This window comes from Mustela nivalis, assembly GCF_964662115.1.
Source record: "Mustela nivalis genome assembly, chromosome: 18".
NCBI classification, from domain to species: Eukaryota; Metazoa; Chordata; class Mammalia; order Carnivora; family Mustelidae; genus Mustela; species Mustela nivalis.
The window spans coordinates 29,412,170-29,422,097 of NC_139037.1; the positions used below are offsets into that span (position 1 = coordinate 29,412,170).

The window sequence follows — 9,928 nt, forward strand, 5'->3', positions numbered from 1 at the left end:
TGAATCATTAATTAACCCCCCCCCATAAAAACTCCCAACAAATAAAAGTCCAGGACCAGGTGGCTTCATAAGTGAGTTGTACCAAACATTTAAAGGAGTCAATACCTATTCTTCTCAAAAATACTCCCCCCCCCCAAAAAAAAGAAGAAGAAGAAGAGGAAAGAAAGTTTCCAAATTTGTTCTAAAATTCGTTCATTCTACATCTATTACCATAATACCAAAACCAGATGAAGATACTACAAAAAGAAAGAAAGAAAGAAAGAAAAAAGAGAGAGAAAAAAGAAAGGAAAACTAAAGGCCAGCATCTCTGATGAACATAGATACCAAAATGCTCAACAAAGTATTAGCAAACTGAACCCAACAATACGTTATAAAATCATTCACTGTAATCAAATGGACTTATTTCAGGAATGCAAGAGTAGTTCAGTGGTCACAAATCAATCAATGTGATCTATCACATTAATAAGGAAAAGCATAAAAACCATATATGATCATCCCACTAAATGCAGAAAAAGTACTTGACAAAGTACAATATTCATTCATGTTAAAAAACTCTCAACAAAATAGATGCAGATGGAATATACATGAACATAATACAGGCCACGTATGAAAAACCCACAGCTAACATCATACTTAGTGATGAAAAACTGAGAGCTTTTTCTCTAAGATCAGGAACAAGACAAGATGTCCACTCTAACCATTCTATTCTATTCAGCATACTACTGGAATTCCTAGCCACAGCAACCAGACAGCGTAAAGAAATAAACACCCAAATTGGTAAGGAAGAAATAAAACTTCCACTTTCATATTTGCAGATGACATGATACTATATAAGGAAAACCCTAAAGACTGTACCAAAAAATTGCTAGAACTTATAAACAAATTCCGTAAAGTTGCAGGATACAAAATTAGTATATAGAAATCTATTGAATTTCTATACAGTAATAATAAATTAGCAGAAAAAGAAATTAAACAATCCCATTTGCAATAGTACCAAAAATAACAAAATACTTAGGAATAAAGTTAGCCAAGGAGGTGAAAGACTTATACTCTGAAAACTATAAAACATTAATGAAAGAAATTGAAGATGACACAAACAAATGGAAAGATATTCCATGCTAATGGATTGGAAAATATTGTTAAAATGTCCATACTACTCAAAACAATCTACAGATTTATAATGCAATCTCTGTCAAAATACCAGCAACATTTTTCACAGAGCTAAAACAAATAATACTAAAATTTGTATGGAACCACAAAAGACCCCAAATAGCCAAAGCTATCTTCAGAAAGAAGGACAAAGATGGAGGTATCACAATCCCAGATTACAAGATATACTACAAAGCTGTAGTCATCAAGATGCTATGGTATTGGCACAAAAATAGATGCACAGATCAATAGAAGAGAATAGAGAGTCCAGAAACAAACCCAGGCTTATCAATTAATTTACAACAAAGGAGGGAAGAATATACAATGGGGAAAAGACTGGGGCACTTGGGTGTCTCAGTTGTGAAGTGTCTGCCTTCAGCTCAGGTCATCGTCCTGGGAGCAAGTCCTGCATCACATCGGGCTCCCTGCTCAGCAGGAAACCTGCTTCTTCCTCTCCCACTCCCCGCCGTTTGTGTTCCCTCTCTCTATGTCTCTTTGTCAAATAAATAAAATAAAATAAAATAAAATAAAAAAGAATTTCTTCAACAAATGGTGCTAGGAAAACTGGATAGTTATAAGCAAAAGAATGAAATTGGACGACTTTCTTACACCATATACAAAAATAAACTCAATGGATTAAAGGTCTAAATATGAGACCTGAAACCACAAAACTCCTAGAAAAAAATCATAGGCAGTAATTTCTTTGACATCGGCTACAGAAACATTTTTCTACAAATGTCTCCTCAGGCAAAGGAAACAAAAGCAAATTAAATTATTGGGAATATTCCAAAAAGCTTTGCATAGCAATGGAAACCATCAACAAAACTAAAAGACAATCTACTAAATGGGGGGAAAATTGCAAATTTTATATATAATAAGAAGGTAAAATCCAAAATATATAAAGAACTTATACAACTCAACACCCAAAAAATCCAATTAAAAAGTGGGCAGACAACATGAATAGACATTTTTCCAAAGAAGACATATGGATGGGCACATGAAAAGATGCTTAGCATCACTCACCATCAGAGAAATGCAAATCAAAACCACAATGAGATGTCATCTTAGACCTGTCAGAATGGCTAGAATCAAATAGACAAGAAATTACAAGTGTTCATGAGGATGTGAAGAAAAAGAAACCCATGTGCAGTGATGGTGGGAATGCAAGTTAGTACACCCACTGTGGAAAACAGTTCCTCAAAAAATTAAAAATATACTTACCATATGATTCAGTAATTTTACTACTAGATAATTACCCAAGGAAAATGAAAACACTCATTTGAAAAAATATGTGCATCGGTATGTTTATTGCAACATTATTTACAATAGCCAAGAGATGAAAGCAACCAAGTTTCCTTCCATAGCTGAATGGGTAAAGAAGATAAGATTCATATACACAATGGAATGTCACTCAGGTATTCTAATTTTCAGCCATAAAAAAGAATGATATCTTGCCATTTGTGACAGTATGAATGGACTTACAGGGTATAATGCATAGTGAAAGAAGTCAATCAGAAAAAGACAAATACCATACGATTTCACTCATACATGTAATTTAAGAAACAAAACAGACAAAGGAAAAGAGATAAAAACAAAAATAGATTCTTTTTTTTTTAAATGTATGTATTTATTTGACAGAGTTAGCAAGAAAAGTAACACAAGCAGGGGGAATGGGAAGGAAGAAGGAGGCTCCCCACTGAGCAAAGAGCCCCACGTGGGGCTCGATCCCAGGACCCTAGGATCATGACCTGAGCCAAAGGCAGATGCTCAACCAACTGAGCCACCCAGGTAGCCCCAAAATAGAACAAATGGGTGGTTCCTAGAGGAGAAGTGGGTGGAGAAGGGGTAAAATAGATAAAAGTGATCAAGAGTACATTTATCTTCATGAGCACTAAGTAATGTATAGAATTATTTAATCATTATATTGTACATCTGAAACCAGGATAACACTCTATGTTAATTCTCTTCATTTTTTTAAAGAGGATTGCACTGTAGTAATGGCAGAATAATAACTAAAACCTCTGGATAAAATATAAAAATACAAATATCTGAATGTGCTGGAGGAAGTCCCAAAGCAGGCATAAACCAAATAAATGTTCTCTTTCTCTCATTCTTATTCTCTTTCTGTCTCTCCTTTTCTCTCTTTCTCTCTGTCTATGTCTCTCTCTCTCTCTCTCTCTCACAGACACACACATACACACACACACACACACACACACACACACACACACACACTCACATCTGAACTCATTTGCCTGAGGGCAGGCCTTAGTCAGCCACTACAAGTGGCCAAAACTCAGAGACCTTCAGTTTAGGAGTCATGAATATTAAGAGAAGTTTAGGATGACCACAGCAGTTGCAAAACAGTGTGGGGAGGATTGTGAAAAGAAGAGATCCACAGAGGGAGAGCCTAAACTCAGTATATAAACCCTGCTTCTATCTCTAGCTGCCCCTGACCTACACATTCATGGAGCAGATTCCGATCAGTCCAATGAAGATTACAATAACTCAACTGAGATTTCAGTTGCTGCCCACCACAGAAGAGAGAGAATTTGGAGTTTGAAGTAACTGCTAATTAAGAGGAACAAAAAAAAAAAAATCAAGAATCTTTGGAGGAAAATAACCCAGGGACTTTACAAGATATCATTCATAAAATGCAAGATATTAACCAAAATTACTAGACATAGAAAGGCACAGGAAAATATAATCCACACTCAAGACAGAAGGTAGCAAATGAAGACATTAACCCTAAGAAGACCCAGATATTGGGATGAGCAAACAGAATTTTAAAGGAGCTAGTATAACTATGTTCAATAATGTAAAGATATGCTTATAATAAATTAACAGATAGGAAATCTGAGCAGTGAAATAGGAACAGTTGAAAAGGACAAAGAGGAAATTCTAGAACCAAAAATTAAAATCTGAAGTAAAAAATGCAGAGCTGACCATACATAACAAAAGAGTTAGTAGGTTTAAAATGTATCAATAATAACAGAACATTTTTTTTTTTTAAAAGGGTATCAATAAGGGGTGCCTGGGTGGCTCAGTGGGTTGAAGCCTCTGCCTTCACTCGGGTCATGATCCCAGGGTCCTCGGATCGAGCCCCGCATCGGGCTCTCTGCTCAGCAGGGAACCTGCTTCCCTTCCTCTCTCTGCCTACCTGTGATCTCTGTCAAATAATTAAATAAAATCTTAAAAAAAAAAAAAAGGTATCAATAAGAACTAAGGAGCACCAAGGATAAAAGATTTTTTTTTTTAAAGATTTATTTATTTGACAGAGAGAAATCACAAGTAGACAGAGAGGCAGCCAGAGAGAGAGAGAGAGGGAAGCAAGCTCCCTGCTGAGCAGAGAGCTCGATGCGGGACCCGATCCCAGGACCCTGAGATCATGACCTGAGCCGAAGGCAGCGGCTTAATCCACTGAGCCACCCAGGCGCCCCAAGGATAAAAGATTTTTAAAGTGAACAGAGGTCACTGGTCTGTGGGCAAATAAAGAGGAGAGAGAGAGAGAAAATGGGAAAAATATTGGATACACCAAAGCAGGATACATAGAAAGTAAAGCACACCTAAGCATATCATACTCAAACTGATGGAAACAAAAATGCAGAGAAAATATTAAGTAGTCAAAGAGAAGGCAATATTACATATAAAGGGGCAAGGCCACAGATAACTTCTGGCTCATCACTAGAAAAAGATGGAGGCCAGCAGACAGTATAACCAAACTTTAAAATGCTGAGGGGGGGAAAAATTGTCAACCCATCATTCTATATCCAACAAAAATATCCTTCAAGAATGAGGCAAAATGGGGTGCTTAGGTGGAACAGTCATTAAGCCTCTGCCTTCGGCTCAGGTCATGATCCCAGGTCCTGGGATCGAGCCCTGCATTGGGCTCCCTGCTCCACAGGAAGCCTACTTCTCCCTCTCCCACTCCCCCTCTCTTGCTGTGTCTCTCTCTGTCAAATCAGTAAAATCCTTAAAAAATAATGAGGCAAAATGTAAACCTTTTCTATAAATAAAAGATAAGAAAATGTCACCTGCAGACCTGCTCTACAAGGAATCCTATAGGAAATTCTTCAGGCTGAAGGGAAAAATACTGGCTAGAAACTCTTCATTAAACCTGCCATTGGGCACCTGGGTGGCTCAGTGGGTTAAAGCCTCTGCCTTCAACCCAGGTCATGATCCCAGCATCCTGGGATCGAGTCCTGCATCGGGCTTTCTGCTCAGCAGGGAGCCTGCTTCCCCCTCTCTCTGCCTGCCTCTCTGCCTACTTGTAATCTCTATCAAATAAATTAAATAAATTTTTTTAAAAATTAAAAAAACACCTGCCATTAATAATATAGGGGAGCTATGACCAAATATTACCATGAACCCATTCTACTCCCAACAAAGGTAACAGAACATTAGGTAATCATTGCCGTTTATAAAATATTTCTTATTTTCCTCATTTTAGACATACAGATAGAATTGCCGGTCTACTTTTTGGGGTTGGATGTGGCTGTATGACCTCCTTTAGTCAATGAAATGTGGCAGAAACTTTTTCAGAGTGTAGATTTTGCCTCCTTTTCTTTTTCTGACCTTAACAATCATGCAAATACAGAGATGGCCTAGACTGTAGGCAACCTTCAATAGATGTAGAGTATGAGGGAGATTATTGGGGTTGTTTATTACCACAGCATAACCTAGCCTCTCCTGACTGTTACAGAAATTAGTACCTAGGAAATGATGACACCATCGCAAAGGAAAATCCATGGCACTGGCTTAGAGGCCAAACATTCAACTGTAGAACAACTGTTTTATTGGTGCCTGGAAGGTGTGCGGTTCAGGATTGCAGTTCAGGCAAAACATGGTAAACTATGACCTGTGATAACTTCAAAGGTAGAGAATTTGTCCAATAAAAACTCTTTTCTTTCTGACACGTAATCCAGCAGACAATGTTCAAGATAGTGGATATGCTATGAGTCTATATTCCAAAGTGAGGATGTGTGGAACAAGGTGGACATGAGAAATAAACTTTTTTTTTTTTCTTAAGACACTGAAATTTGGAGGTTGGTTTTTGTAGCAGAATTCAACCCATCCTAACTGAGAACAGAAAGTGGCACCACCCAGTCCCCTTGAATCACTGACCCGGTCATGCTCATGGAGTATGGCTGTGGTTGGTGGGCCAACTGCTGTTTTCACAGGCAGGTGGGGGACCCAGGACTGTGGGAACATTTACGGCTCTTTACAAACTGAAAATACTCCCACGTCTAGCAAAAGGCCAAAAGCAAAGCTTAGGATCCTCCTTGATAGAGAACAAAGGGCAGAGGAATACACACTTGATGGGTCCCCAGCTCTGATACCCTGAAAATTCTGTGTTTATTGAAAGGAATTCAAATGAGAGCCTAGCCCCGACAGAAGAGTCATTGCCAATATCGGCATGTTCTCAAACAATGAAAGACCAGGGAATACAACAGTATATACTGTGTGGCCCCATCTTTGCTATGAAGAAGAGCTACTTTGGTGTGTACATACTCATACAAAAAGTCTAGAAATGTGTATTCCCAAGTGTCAGCGGTTGGCTACCTCTAGAATTACAGGCCATCTCTATTTCTCCTTTTTTCTTTATTTGCATTTTCTCATTCTTCTAAAATAGATACAGTATTTGTGAGATAAAAAGCTTTAAAAACAAAGTAATAAACAAACACAACCACCACAAAACGAATGTTTGGCAGAGAGCATGTCAGAAAAGTCAGATAAATCACTGGGTTGTAGAAGGAAGGCCCAGGGCCAGTATCACACCAGGTCCGCTGGTGGACATGGAAGTTCCCCCTCAGAGAGTGAACGCAGGGAGAATTCTGTCGAGTGTGCAGGTAGGGGCTGTTCCTTGTCTGGCCCGAATTCACCAAGAGAAAAGTAGGTGTTGTTACAAGCTGGTTAGCTTCCAATGTTCAGAGTTTCACAAGGTTCGTGACAAATGTTTCTGGAGCTCTTTCAGGCCCATGTCTACACATGGAAAGCTCTTCCGACTTTAACTCACCCTTTGGCAGCATGAAGCGTGTTAACACCCCATTTGATCACCTTTAACAAAAAAATTAGAGTTCTTCTGAAGTTCCTTCCAGCCCTCTGTATGAAGTCCAAGTGTTTGCAGACACTGTGCGACGCCAGCCTGAGAGAGGCAGTCTTGCGAGGGATAGAAAACCATGAATGCTCTGAGATGGTTTGGTTGTAGTCGAAACCACCACCCATACCGTTCTCAGTGTCTGTCAGAGACACTGCTGTCTCATGCAGTGTGTTAAGGGAAAAAAATGAGAGAAAGAAACCAGGTCTAGAATCCTAGGTCTTGAGTCCCCTTGCAGAACGTTGCTTGCAAAATGATCTATTTCCACCTCCAACCCACTGTGGGATCCTTTCTCTGACGGACTCCTTTCCCGCACAGTACTATGGGGAGAGTGTAGGGGTGGCCGAGGTGCGGACTGTAATGTCCAGCATTGGAGAACCTGAGTCTATTTCATGGCTTGTTGGCTGAAGAGGAGTTTCCAAAAGCTGCGATGAACGATGGACTCCCAAAACACGCTTTCATCATGAAAAAGTGGGGCCGAGCTGGCGTTGACCAAGATGCAAAACAAAACCCATTTATGAAAGAAATAGGCCCCATTCAAAGACATAAATCATCCTTCCTGCTCATACATTTCCTGTAGTACTTTCCCTCCGAGCTTTGTTGTTCATTTTTCTCACCATCAATAAATAAGGATTGTTTGTTACATATGTAACAACTTAGTGTTTTTCTTCTAAACCACTGGGCTCTGTGTGTTAAGGGCACATATTCTTTCCACCTGTTCTGATCGTCATTGGTGTTATTAAAGAAAAGAAAAACCCTTTCCACTTGGGTTTATTCAGAGAGAGTTAACATCTGATTTTACATGGAACTATTTAAAAGAAAAAGAACAACATGGCCTGAAGCCGTTCTAGCATAGGGTGTGGAAGTATTTGATGTCCTGGTGCTTGTTCATAAAAGAATGTTGTTTTGAAATGTGCAGTGAAGTCAGGGAAAGAGATCCAAAGAAAGTTCCCGTTGAGACAAAATCAAATCAACCCGCCTCTACCCGGCCTCCCCCACCTAACACTTCCCTCATGGATTGGGGGGGGGGGGGGCGGTCCCTTGGCTCAGTGCCCACCATCTGTGCCCGGGGAGGCCTCAGCTTTGCTGCCTGCAGTGATGTGTGAACATGGGTTTGTTGCAGTCCGGGCACTGATAAAGGTCATTTGTGGATCGGGACCCACAGAACAGAGGCCACCCCAGTGGCCTGGCCCACGTCACAGATCTAAACCTAAGTCAGGGGCGCTTAGGGGAAATGCCTTCCTGCCAAGGAAACAGAGCATCACCAATCAGTCCTCCGACTCAACTCGGGCTAACTTACCTTCCCATGGGAAAGTGGGTCACCCTAGGCAAGGTGGGCCCACCTTGCCCTGCTTCTGCCTTGTCTCCCCAACCCCTCCATAAAGCTCCCATTGTCCCAAAGCCCCCAGGAAGAGGGCTCTACTGCACGTGAGACACTGTGCACCGCCCCCCATGAATGGACTGTCGGCTCTCGGATAAAGGACATCTGAGTCATTGCTAAATTGTTTTATTTTTGTCATTTGTCAGCACCAACAGGCTGGAGGCGAGACATGTGTCAGAGCTGACCCAGTCTCTGAAGGGATTCTGCAAGAGTGAGTATCACCCAGGTGGTGGCCCTTCCCCATGAACCCCTAGGCTCATGGGTTACCCTTGAAATAAAGCCAAATAAAATGTCTGGAGCTGCCAGGCAATGCCAGGAGACACTCGCCTGGGCACAACATTTCATGGGGTGCCAAAAGCTCAGCCATCAAAGGAAATCATATTTTAATGCAGTATTTTAAAAATCAAAATTAATGCAGAAAAAATCCAGGATGAATAAATTACCAGCATGATAAATAAAGAAGGCTCCAGAACAACGCATTGCTCAGCTATACCAGAGCCGGAGGCAAAAGGAAAAATTAGTCGTATACTGATATCCTGTCTGTATTTAAAATTGCGGGAGTCTGTTCATCATAGATTTTTGTACTTGGGCTTTTTAAACATTGCATGAAAATAGGATTTCTCTTGACAGCTGGGTCTTGGAGTGCATACTCTCGAAGGTGCTGGGGCAAGTGGCTCTCACCTACCTGACCCCATCCCAAACCCGATCCTTGCACTGGAAAGTAACAGGATCCAGCCTCTATCTTCCCGCCCACCCTTTCCAGATTCACCTTCCAGGATGGTGGAGGAAAACAGTATTTCTTAAGAATCAGGGTCAGGGGCCCTGCAGCCTGTCCCTCTGTGGTCATTCCTTTCCTGATGGTTCCCTGGCCCACCTCGGGCCTCTGCCACAGGTCACTGGCTGGGAGGGCACTACCAGTGCCTGTGCACTACTGTGGGGGACCCACTTTTACTTTGGGTCTTGGGGAGAGAGGATCAGGGGAGCAGCAGATGACTAGAACCAGTAATTACTGTGCCAGCAGAAACCAACTTTAAATTGGAAGTTTCTAGGGGCACCTGGGTGGCTCAGTCAGTTAAGCATCTGCCTTTGGCTCAGGCTAAAATCTTGGGGTCCCGGGATCGAGCCCTGAGTCAGGTTCCCTGCTCGGTGGGGTGTCTGCTTCTCCCTCTCCCTCTGCCCCTCCCCTGGCTCATTCTCCCCCCCTCTCTCAAATAAATAAATAAAATCTTAAAATAAATAAATAAACAAACAAATAAATAAATAAATGGGAATTTTCTAGTCCTCCCATTGTCAAGAGCTCA

The 9,928-nt window shown here is 41.0% G+C and overlaps 1 protein-coding gene across 1 annotated transcript in view; it reads left to right on the forward strand.

Annotated features, from left to right (window-relative positions):
- RPGRIP1L (RPGRIP1 like) overlaps window positions 1-9,086 on the forward strand; it is a 123,316-nt gene extending 114,230 nt beyond the window's left edge. The window contains exon 30 of the mRNA XM_082712123.1: window positions 8,774-9,086. The gene's annotated coding sequence lies outside the window, so the exon portion shown is untranslated. The remainder of the gene's footprint in view (window positions 1-8,773) is intronic.
- Window positions 9,087-9,928: the final 842 nt, after the last annotated feature.